The 12,185-nt window shown below is 40.9% G+C and overlaps 1 pseudogene; it reads right to left on the bottom strand.

Moving 5' to 3' along the window:
* Nucleotides 1–4,660, bottom strand: part of LOC118225291 — a 50,594-nt pseudogene extending 45,934 nt beyond the window's left edge.
* Between the last annotated feature and the right edge of the window lie 7,525 nt (nucleotides 4,661–12,185).

Raw genomic sequence — 12,185 nt, 5'->3', positions numbered from 1 at the left:
GTCATCCTATAGGATTTATTTCAAAACTTAGAGTAAGAAAAAAAAAGTCTGCATTTGACATTTTAATAAGACTCGCAGTGCTGCACTCAGGAAAGTTAAACTTGCCTTGAATCCACAGCTCTACAGTCAGTGGATCGCTCAGAGATTTTTCAGTCTCTCCTCCACCCCAGCTTGACTATGCGAGAGGCATTCTAACAATGGCTGGGGCTGCCTGTCTGATTTAATGATGGTGAGCCGTGCATGCTCATTTGTAAACACCAGTAGCAAAATAAAGTTCCTACAGGACGCACTGTGCATGGTGAGAATAAAATCCATTCACAGCGAATGTGTTAAATTGGTTGCACTAAATGTCAATATACAGCAAACCTGCAAAATTAGTTGAGCTAAATGCAAATTCACAGCAAATGTGTACAGTTCACTGACATGCCATCATCTATTGCGTGTTGAAGGCAAACTGGTGTAAAGGCTATGCTGAGCTTAGTGGTAGTGACACAAATAACTTACAGGCTTTGGAAGACTAGCAAGAGAGACGCCTTACACAGGGCCAGCACATTAGCAGATAATTACAGTTTTTTTGAAGTTTAAATTGATTTCACATTGATGTCTTTTTATCTTAAATGAAATGTTTAAATGTTTCCATATGCCGAATGTATAGCGGGTATCTTGTCTCGGTGGAAAATACGAACGGCTGCGTCTGGATAAATATTTTCTTTTCTGTAACTGATGTGACAGTGACAAATGTAATTCCTGTCGAAAGCACTACCTGTATGATGTATCTGAAAATCTGCACCGAATGTGGAAGGAGTTTAAGCAGAAACCCAGCTGCGTTTTCAATCCTCCCTCAAACCAAAATCCCACCCGCCAGATTCTGTACGCCACACGCATCACCCGCGTCAAACCTAATGCATGCTACACTAGTCACATCATATGTGATACGTACCGCAGAAAACATCATCTATGTCATGCGTGTCACACGTATCACATGCCATACATGTCACAGATTGCACGAGGCCCACACGTCACATGTGCCATGTGTTGTTAATTTCAAAAACATATATTGTGGCTTTTCTGAGGAAACGGCAACGCATTGCATCGTTACACATCTGGAGGTAGCCTGCGTGACAGTTTCACTGAGCAGACTGCATTACAAAAACGAAACCCAGTCATTGGTTAATTCAGACAGTTTTACGGTTGTGTTTTTAAAAATTATAATAAAAGATAAGTGAAAAATACTCATACTTTGATAATTGGTTCAATGTTATTTTATTTTTTGATCGTAACCAAAATGTTGGAATATGCCATGTGGGATTAATTTCAAAGGCACATACTCTAGGTTGGTAAGGTTGTTTTCCAGGGAGAACAAAAAAAATAAAAACAACACATTATCCAGTGCGCAGTCCTATAATGACTACCATGTGATCCACGCTGTGGTTATGTTATCACTGTCTTGAAGTGTCACCCTGTTACAATCACAGGATAAAAGAAGAAGTTTAAAATGCTTTCAACAATTATTGCTGCAAAAAGAGTTTAAAAATGGCAGAACATAATTGCATCTAGTTCAGAGGGGCAGACAGCTTTTTAACAGTGCAGCGATTTATTGAATGGAAGAAAATATGTAGGGAAATTAACTGAACTCTGGGGCTGACTCATACAGTATAATCAGAATGATACATAGTGTTGCATTTAATAGTGATACTATTCAAAATGAAACATCTACAGTATGAAACCACTGACTTTTTTAGCATCTGCAACTGATGCATTGCTAGCCATTTAGCATTTTCCCCCAAATTCAAAATAGGCAGTTTCAGTCTTAATTACAAAAGCATAATCAGAAGAAAGTTCTTAATTGGGCAGCAACCACAGCTTATTATCATTAGCCTGACCATGTTCCATCTTATGCTGCAAAGTACTTTAACGATCTTGCAGTTTATGGAAACATTTCTGGAAAGATAGTTAGGGAAACACCCACCCTAAGCAAGATGTTAGTGACACATGAAACTTGTTAGGCATATGCCAGACAAAGTCCCTGTTTATCACAGCTCTGTCATTGTCTTTGTGTTTGTGTGTGTGGGAGTGTGTACATGTGTGTGTGTGCGTGTGTGTGTGGGCATGTATTACTATCTTTGTGAGAACCAAATGTCCCCACAGTGATAGAAAGATGAGGAAAATCGCAAGGTGGGGACCTTTTACTGGTCCCCACAAGTTCAAGAGGCTGTTTTAGGCTTAGGACTTAGAGTTAGGGTTACAATTAGGTTAAGGTTAGGGTTAAGGCAGGTAGTGGTTGGGGTTAGGTTTAGGGTTAGAAGTTACGGAATGAATGTAAGTCAATGGGAAGTCCTCACAAGTATGGCAATAGAAACAATTGTGTGTGTGTGTGTGCAAATGTGTGTGTCTATTAATTAAATCAGAATAACCACATTACTGAATACAATTAAACAAGACTGGAAAAAAAATGGCATCTGAAAAGGCTGGCACTGGCAAATAATTTTGTTAATTACAAATCTCCTTTCTACCTGCTGCTTTGATAAGGCAGATAATTTACATTTGCAGCACTTTTGCGCCTTAAATAATTTTAATTCCTTTATTAATTAATTAATTAATGTTTTTTGGCCCTCTCAAAAATTGAGTAAATAATACAAAATAATTACTTAATGAAAAAAAAAATGCTCAGCCCGGTCCTCTCTTTTGATCCTCTTTTGAATTTTACAGCCTGGGTTTTGTCTTCAGCTATCTGAAATGGTGGCATTGAGCATTTGAATTACAATAGTAACATTCCTCTGAAATATCATTGTTAGTTAATATTGTAAATACTAAATGCTATTGAAAACATTCTTTATTATAGATCATGCATAATAGTTTGTCTCAAAACATTCCGCATATAATATTGTTTAGGGGGTTACTCCTTAAAGCTTACAAGCTTAAAAAAGCTCTTGCCATTTGTCAACTCAATGAAGCTTGTTTAACAGTAGGCTATGGGACTTTTGAGTTTACAACCAACTAGCAAATTGTCCATGCTTTATTTGTTATTTCAGACCATGGGTCTAAAGTGAAGTCTCTTCAAACATAAGGGTTATATAAAGTATGCAGTCTTTAATGCAAATCTTAGTTTAGCACATAATGTTACAGATGCACTGGTTGTAACGCGAAGCAACAATAAATAACATAATTATATTATGTTAACATATTATGAAGGATTTGCAAATTCTTAATGGAGTCTACTATCTCAAGCACATGTTTAACAAGTGGTTAGAGATGAATGTCATTGTCAGAGTGTCAATATTCCATATGTGTCCAGTTACAGAAGATGTATACTGCTTGACATATCTTTATATGCTCAAAACCCAATAGATGATCATTCATGACCAAATGTATATGGAAAACCCTGTCCGGTGAAATTTTAAGTAAGACTGATAGTAAAGAAGGGAAACTTTTCTAATTATGTTGCAATAATGTTACATCACATGAAATCCAAAATGTGTATGGTACGCATCCTAATTATACACAAAATTACATTCAATTGCCCAAATATGCACAATTTCCCTCAGTGATGGCTGGTTAGCACAATTTACAAACTCTTAATTTCAAAGTAATTCCTGAAAAAGACCATATCCTTTTGATATCAAGCTTGTACAGGAACACAAACAAGCGCAAATGTCAGCAGAGTCTTTAAGCAGATGGCTTTTATCATGAGCTCTCAAGAAATAAGGAAGGGCCCAGCCTTTGATGAGACACTCTTTTTTATCCAATAAAGGGTGGCTATACCCATTACTCATACCAGCCAAAGCAGCAAGACAAATAAAGCAATTACCCCCAGATGTAATTAGTTTGTAGAGACAGATTGAAGTTTCTATCATTTGGACATTAATTCTTGATTGGATGCTATGGGACATGGGGAGGCTAGTGGGGAGGGGGGTGGGGGGGCATTCTCCCATTACCCCCCCAGTTGTTGGCTTCTCTAAATCTTATTATCGTAGAAACTGACCAACACATCAAAGATGGCTGGCTATATTGAGAAAACAGTTGTTTATCAACACAGCTTCGAATTCAAAAAGCAAATTCTTTAAGCAAAGCCCACAATTATGGAGAGTCACTGTGCCACTCATAGGATTTTTCTTTTCACTTCACCTTGTTCTGTACATTAGGTTTTAAGCAAAGAAATTATTTATGTATGTCTTTAGAATTTTTTTGCAATACTGTCCTCACCTGACCTCTCTCCAGAATAATACATGTATCGAGAAAAAACAGTATCCCTGTTCATCGCTCATTCCACACTGATAGCTGGTAAGTTGGTAACTTTGCAGGGAGCAGTGAGTAAAGAACAGGTGGGGGAGGGGGTGGGGGCGGTAAAACACTGCAGGACTGACTCAGCTCTACTAAACTCATAAAAAAGCACGCAGTTATATATATATATATATATATATATATATATATGACATGATATGTTAAATGGCTTAGGAATGCTCAAATGTTCTCAGCTGAGGCTCAAACTCGCACACACACACACACACACACACACACACAAGAATGCTAGCTCTCTCTCCATCCTTCTCTTTTCCCCTTCTGACTTTCCCATGCTTTGCTCCTTCTCCCCAGCTCTCCGCTGCCGGTTGTAGACGGCAGGCTGCGTCTCTCGACCCTCCGCAGTCCCGCGCTTAATCATTTACGAAGGGCTGTCTGCGCAGCAGTTTCTCCCCCCCCCCCCGTCGGCAGCACGTCAGCCATCTGCCGCGGCGCGCCCCGGCTGCCTCGTAAAGCGGCGAGGAGCGCACGATCGATCTGAACACGGAGGGAAACACGAAACGAAACGTGCGTAAGCAACGAAGGCTAAAAAATAAATAAAAACCAGGAAGCCTTAATGGGTTTTTTTTTTTTTTTTTTTTTTTGCGGGTTCTATTGTCGGTGCTTGTTTTCGGATACAGATTAATGTGCCAGTCATTTGCGGGAAAGATTTAGGAGTAACTTGCCAAAAGTTTTTGTTGGTACTCCTTTTCTAGGCTCGGTCGGTTGATTTATGTGGTATTTCAATTCATGCCATGAGTAGGTCACATTTCCTGGCATTCAGTTTTGATGTCCCAAAACAATATTCAAGGCACATGTTGTAATCTCATCCCCAACAAAATGTAATGCCATATGGAGAAATATGGTTAAAATCTGATATTAGATGAATCAATGAATAACTACCATTTTTAGTTTTTGTTCACTAATACATATACCACAAAATCATATATTGTAGAATTTAGTAGTATGTTTGAAAGTACATTTGCTTACTTTGCAACAATGACAGCAAGTGAAATGTGTATGGAATAATATTTTAAAATTCATACATTTTTTATGAAGGCCCACTGTTGTTTTCTTTCTCTTCAGTTTAACATACTGTGCAATGGAACAATCTTTAAAAAAAAAAAAAATCCTGTAGTAGAATAATAAATTGAAATAACTTTCAGCTGTCAAAAAAAACATTTCACCGGCATCATACACATTGAGAGATACAGTACAATTTATGCACATTATAAAAAAGGCAGAGTACAATTGCTTTGACGCAGACAGATTATATTTATTGTTGAAGGTGACACACTCACAGTTTACACCAAATGCATTACATTTCTGCTGTCACTTTTCTACTGGGTCTCAGCAAAAGCAGGGCAGAAAATATAAATCATCTCTAATTTGCCAAACACAAACATGCACACGCGCGCATGCGTGGCAGATTCATGCGTTTGTTGTTGTTTGTTGGAGTTAGAGAGCTAAGCATAATAGAGCAGTACCAAAGATTTGTTTAAGGATTTGATTTCAGTAAGACAGATGGTTTATTTAGGCTCTAGGGTTTAATGGGAAAATACCACTTTTTCATAAATCACCCTGCGGTGCTGTGAAATTAACTCATTACAGGTCAGAGAAATTTGTGGTGGAGCCCTCACAGTGCATCTGTGAAAATGAGTCAGCTTTTGGGGGAGGGTGATGCAGTATGAAAGGATATTTTGTATGTGTGTGTGTGTGTGTGTGGGGGGGGGGGGGGGGGGGGGGCGGGTGTGTGTGTGTGTGTGTGTGTGTGTGTATGTATGTGTGGTGAATTTCTAGAATAACAATTATATTGAAAATGCTCAGAAATACCTGAGGGCAATTCCTGTCTCTAAATCATATGGGGTAAGAACTTCTCAAGAGCTTCCTTTTTTGAGCAAGCAGAAGAGCATTTATATTATTCTGCCTGAGGTACTAGGTTAGCAACTGGTAAAGAAAAAAATAAGAAAATAAAAAAACACTGAAACTGGATGTATATTCGATTCTGAGATTTTGCAGGTGTTGGTTTTGACCTTTTTGAGAATGCTTTTTGTGTACCTTAACCATATGAACTGGGCAGACACCAGGAAGGTGCACTTGGCACACAGTAACCCTTAACATAGAGTTTAACACTGAACAATCAACGGGAATCAGCATCTCAGAAAAAGTGCCGGCATTGGTACCGTGTTACCATCGTATTCCTTGTCAATTTGTACCCAGTGTGCCCTGCTGCTGTCTAAATATTAATGGCAGTCAAACGCACTGGAAGAGGAACCATGAATGGTGTCAAGAAACATGGCTTTGTTTAGAAATGGCTATCCTGAAGGCTGGCTCATAAAGTTTGAAATTTGATCATAAATTAATAGCTTATATTATAATAGAAAATCTGTTAACACAAATATTTTCTTATTCTCCAAATGTAGCACTGCATATACAATTGAATGTTCGTTGAAAATATGTGAAAATATGTGTGCAATGAAATAACAAGGATCATTTCAACTGAAACCCACCCTTCCTGCAACAGCCAAATATGAACCACACCGAGGTTTGGCTTGCCACAGTTCTTCAGTGAGGATCAAATAGCACACATGAGGGTACAATCACACACTGTAGCAGTGTTTGCTTTTAAATAACTTTTGAAGTACTTTTTAAAACACTCTGTATGCTGAAGTGTGGTGCGAACCCCAAAGTAATTCAGCAAGTAAACTAAATTTCCATACATCCTTCAAAGCAAATAGCATTAAAGTGGGAGAAAGCAATGGATATCATTTAAAACAAAATGGTCAGATTGTATTACCATCAAGTTCAAGTGCGTTTTAATGAGTATGACTCAGCTACGTTAGCATGATTGAGGATATAACAAGACTTTCTCCTTTCAGGCTGATCTTATTCAAAGAAGAGCTGACAGATTCATTTACATCACATTGCAGGCATTTAGCAGACGCTCCTAACCAGAGCTACTTACACAACTTTTTTTACATAGTGCATCTATTTATACACTGAAGCAAAGCAGGTCAAGCACTTTGCTCAAGGATACAGCCGCATGGGAATCAAACCTGTGCCCTTTAGGTTACAAAACTAGCTCCTTACCCATTCTACTACACTGCTAGTCACAGGAAATCGCAGATATCACAGGACAGTATGAACTGTTGTATTCGTCCTGAAGATCACAAGCTGCCCGAGAACTCGAGAACTTATGTTGGGGACCTGAGCATCCAACTTTTTAATTACCTCTGTTGTAGGGGACCCTGGACTCCATATTATTTCTTCAAAAATATAACCTCAGATGAGAGTTTAAAGCTATGTGGCCTTGTCTCTCAATAGACCCTATTAATCTCCAATTACCAAGGACATGAGCACAGCCCAAGCACCTTGTCATTTGAACAAGGTAATTAAGAGCGTAGTTACTAGAAAAAGCAGAGCCCTTTCTGACCTGTGACTGCCTCAGCAAGTCTCAGTCGTTCTGCTTAATGTGTGACAATGTGCATCATGACAACATGCCAATGATGTGTGACATCACAACTCATGGAGAAGCTCTCTACCTCCCCCTCTGACAGCAAAAGCAAATTGTGAAGCAAATACTCCCATGGAGCTGTAAAATATTTGAGTCTGTTCTGTGATTTGGTAATGAACTTGCAAGGATTTTTGGTGCAGTGCTTTGGGAAACATGGCAGTTCATGATGATAATATGGCTTAAATTGTGATTTAAATGTTTTTTTTTTTTGAAACAATGAATTTGAAATGAGCGAAATTTGGTGTTATATGCACATCAGTGTTTTAATTGTTTTGATTTTTGTATTAGTTGTCCATGTATATAGTATGCATTTTTCGACTCTTCAGTGGCTTTGCCACCTGATTGTTGTTGAAAGTTTCAGATTTGCTTTACTTATTGATCCCATTGCTATAAGTGTAGCATACATGATCATTTTACACATGCTCATTAGCTCTGACTGTCTGCTATAAGGGTGGTCTCCTTGTCCGGTGCTGTTGAGCTGATTGCGCACGCTGTTTGAGCCATCTCCTGGTCTGAACACGTTTGATGAACATGTCTCCCTCAACCCATGGTCAGTCCATCTGCAGAACAGCAGCTGTTAACAGCATGACTCTCAACTGCTACGTCCTTCTACCAGGGATCACAGTGATGAAGCACTTACCAACACAGGGTGTAGGAACATTTCCCTTTTTCAGAGCTTTGGAATCCTTATTTACTTTGATCTCGACTCAAATCAGTCAACCCGGGACGATTCTAGTCCCGAATTATGTGCACGGTTGCACAAATTCCGGCTCCTGGTGTTTTGGTTGGCATTATCCTCCTGGAAAATCCTTTCCATCATTTCGGGAATGGACACGTAAGCCCCCGATATGGTACTGCTGCGCAGTGACCTCAGGGAGCTTTCCTGATTGTATCTGCAGATTCTTTGGCACTGCTGGTTCATGGCTATTATGGCTCGCTGTGCTTTTTCTTGTCCTTTGAGGTGTGGCTGGGGGGCAACGCAGCGAGAGCCCTAATGGTGTTTACCACGGTTGTCATAATAACAGTCGTAAATGCTGCGCTAATTCCGAAATAGCAACATGCAATGACACACTCATGTGTACGATGCCAGGCCGTAAAACGCTAATGACTTTAACATCCCCGTCCATTGAACGTTGCGGTCTAGACCTGCACGACGCTGTGTTCTGTATGTTTGATGTTCGATGTCAAGCGTACAATGGAGTACTTTAACGTGTCACAATAATTCTTCATTTATTTTTTTCAAACGTCATCTACAATTACACTTACCCTGAATATGAACTAAAGATGGCTAAAATGTAAGGAAATACATTTTTTTTTTAAAAAGAAAAGATTTTTTTGGCATGCTGTGTGAGCACTTATGGCCAGCATCCCTGTTGTGAAACAGAGCTGTCCATGCATCAAGCATGGCAGTCCCCTGCCCGTCCCTGCAGGAGTCTGCTTTGACGCCCTCGCCCTCGGAGGGTTCGCAGCGGATGAAATCAGTCTTGGACCTGCGGAACCCGGGCCTGCCCGCCGTCGCTCTGGTGGAGCGGAGCGCTCGCTGTGCTCCCCTCCTCCCGAGGTGGAGGAAAGGAGACGAGGGATGTTCGCGCCGCCGTTTCTGTCGAACCTAACGCCGCTCCGTCACCGCGCCAGGCCGACTGCCGCGGCGCTGTCTGTCCCAGCCAGGCCACCGTATTCTTGTATGATAAATGTTTTTTAAAAGGGCCATTGGGGCTCAAAAAAGGGCTATTAATCAGCGACTCGCTGGGCAGCGAGTGTAGCGTTTGTTACGACCAGAGCCCGACCAAAGCTTCACTCCGAGGAAAGAGTAAGACTCTCAAGTAGTTAAGCTTCACTGAATTGTTTTTGTTGTTCATCGAAAAATAAATCAATACACACGTATCTCGGCAATGACAAGGCAATTTCAGCATCCTCCTCCTCTTGCTTTGCAGTTCCTGTCTTATTATTTCAAGGGTTAAGCTGTTGATTTTGGCCTCCTGTCAAGGGCTTTGACTGTTTTGCATTTATCTTTAACCTCCTGTTACTGCTGTCTGTGATTCAAATTATGCACAGTGAAACAAGTACACACATATTCACATACACTCATCCGCACGCACCTACATACAGTGTACACACACACACAAAGTGTAAATTGTGAATTGAATTTAATAAAAGTACCATGAATGTGAACGTGCCACAGCATAACTAACTTGGAGAAAACATGTAAATTACATATAAAAGTACCTCCATTTTCAAAGGAATTGATAAGACCATATATTGAATTCCAAATAGTATTTTCTTTCTTCTTCCTAGTCAATAGCGTTAATGTCTTTTGAAACAGTCGTGGAAATCGAAAATGTTCCTGCATGTTGACAGAAACCCATTAACTCTTCCTATAACAGAGCTCAAGATGAGTATCTATTGCCGGACCTGCGGTAAGAATAAGAATGAGAGGGTTTGCAGAAGCACGGGGGGGCTTACAGAAATCTCGCACAGTCGAGGAAGAAGGGCCTCTGCCCAGGCACGATCGAGCTTGCCTTTCAGCGTGCGGTCCTGACGCCGCTGGACTGATAAGAGTGTCCGGGACCCTGGCGGATTATTATCCCAGTAACCATGAAGGCAGGGGCAGCACTGACAGCCTGGTGGGAGAGCGTGGTAGTCCCCTCTCGTCCGAATGTCTGTACCCCCCCTCCTTCCCCCCACCCGCCGCCCACCTCCATGTGGCCAGAGCTGGAACTGACCGCGACGGGGACCCGGGACTCCATATTGGGATTGGGTCAATCCGCAGCGGGGACCCCGGGACTCCATCTGCCTCACGGAGATCAGGTCATCCATCGCCACAGTCTAAAAAGAGACTCAAAGTCTAAAAGAGAGTCCTGTCTCCAAGAACAAAATACTCCCAGAAAGCAGAGTCAAAAAAAAAAAATCATAAATCAAGCAGGCTGAGAAAATACTCTCTTTTTTGGGTAATATTCAGAAACAAACTGAAGGTGCACTGTGTACTCATGGTCCCAAAGAGCATTCACACCCCCCTGGAACATGGCAGGCAAAGAATACAAGCTCATGAGGGGAGAGAAATAAATAGACAGTTGCATTCCAGTTATGCTGCAGTGATTTTGCAGCAACACTGTGAAAGCATGTGATATGAGCCTGTTGAATTGTAGCTGTACCCTTAACAGGTACTGTGGCTTTAAATGTCTAAGGTGACAGGAATAAAGGAACTCTGTCCTAATGAAGGTCAGGCTGACAGACATTGAATCTTAAAATATTTGGAGAGGAGCTGTTGTGTCGATCTGAGTCATTTGCATTTTATTCCAGGCTTTGCTTGGGGATTTCTTCTCCAGGACCCAGAGGGCATGTTTATCCTTTATTTGATTTTAAAGGTGACAGAAATGTTAATGCTCAACCCCAGCACCTTTACACACATTAAATAAGCTCGCACCAGCTTTTTTATGAGGATTCCCATTGCCCTGCAATCTGCACTCTACTTAATGCATAAGAGGCTGCCAAGTAGGTTATGTCAAGAACAGAAATAATATCTTGTGGCTAAGCCTTGTCACTCACAGCACGCGTATTTATAGAATAGCCAACCAAATTTTGTACAGGGTATAATCACAATCTTCAGATACAGATTAGATTTAAGGTGTATCAATTCATTGTGTCCTACAGTAATCCTGGGGGTTGGAATGGCAGATCCTTAACTGTAGCTTTATCCTTACTTGGCCTTCTCCTTCTCCTGATCTAAATTGGGCAGGACAGGCATGCCTTATTCTTGCATCACTCCTTTCTACTTGCATTACTTGGGCCATGCAGAAAGTACCAAGTGTCGCGCTGTCCATCACATGATGTTATGGTCGACTGCCTGACCTTGTCATACCACTGTTACTCTCGATCTCTCTCTCTCTCTCTCTCTCTGTCTCTCTCTCTCTCTCTGTCTCTCTCTCTCTCACACACACACACACACACACACACACGTTTGTACTACAGCTCCTTGTACCAATGTAATTTTAGAGGTGCACCTTACAAACACATTTTTAATGACAAACTTTCCTATCAATATTTTCACTGCAACATGTTTTTGCCTTCCAAGACATTATCTTTTTTTATCACGTCAAAAACATTTAAATACTTAAGTTTTTTTTTCTGCCGGGTCTCAGGAGGACAAGAGAAAACTGTTAGGGCGGCCAGTGAAGTGGCACTCCGAGGGAGAAAATGCCATGCGAGGCCTGGTGGAACCGTGGTCATTTGTGCTCTCTGCCATCCTTGTTACCGCTAATGGCGTCTGAGAGCTGGAGCTGAGCTCCTAATAAAAGGTTTCGGCGCGCTGATTAGGAGTCGAGATGGTCGAACCGGCTCTAATAATCTCAGATGAAAGCTCAGAGTCCCCTCGCGATGAACGAAGGCAGAATCA

The sequence above is a fragment of the Anguilla anguilla genome, chromosome 4, assembly GCF_013347855.1.
Source record: "Anguilla anguilla isolate fAngAng1 chromosome 4, fAngAng1.pri, whole genome shotgun sequence".
Classification (NCBI taxonomy): domain Eukaryota; kingdom Metazoa; phylum Chordata; class Actinopteri; order Anguilliformes; family Anguillidae; genus Anguilla; species Anguilla anguilla.
This window is presented reverse-complemented; position numbering and strand designations above follow the sequence as displayed.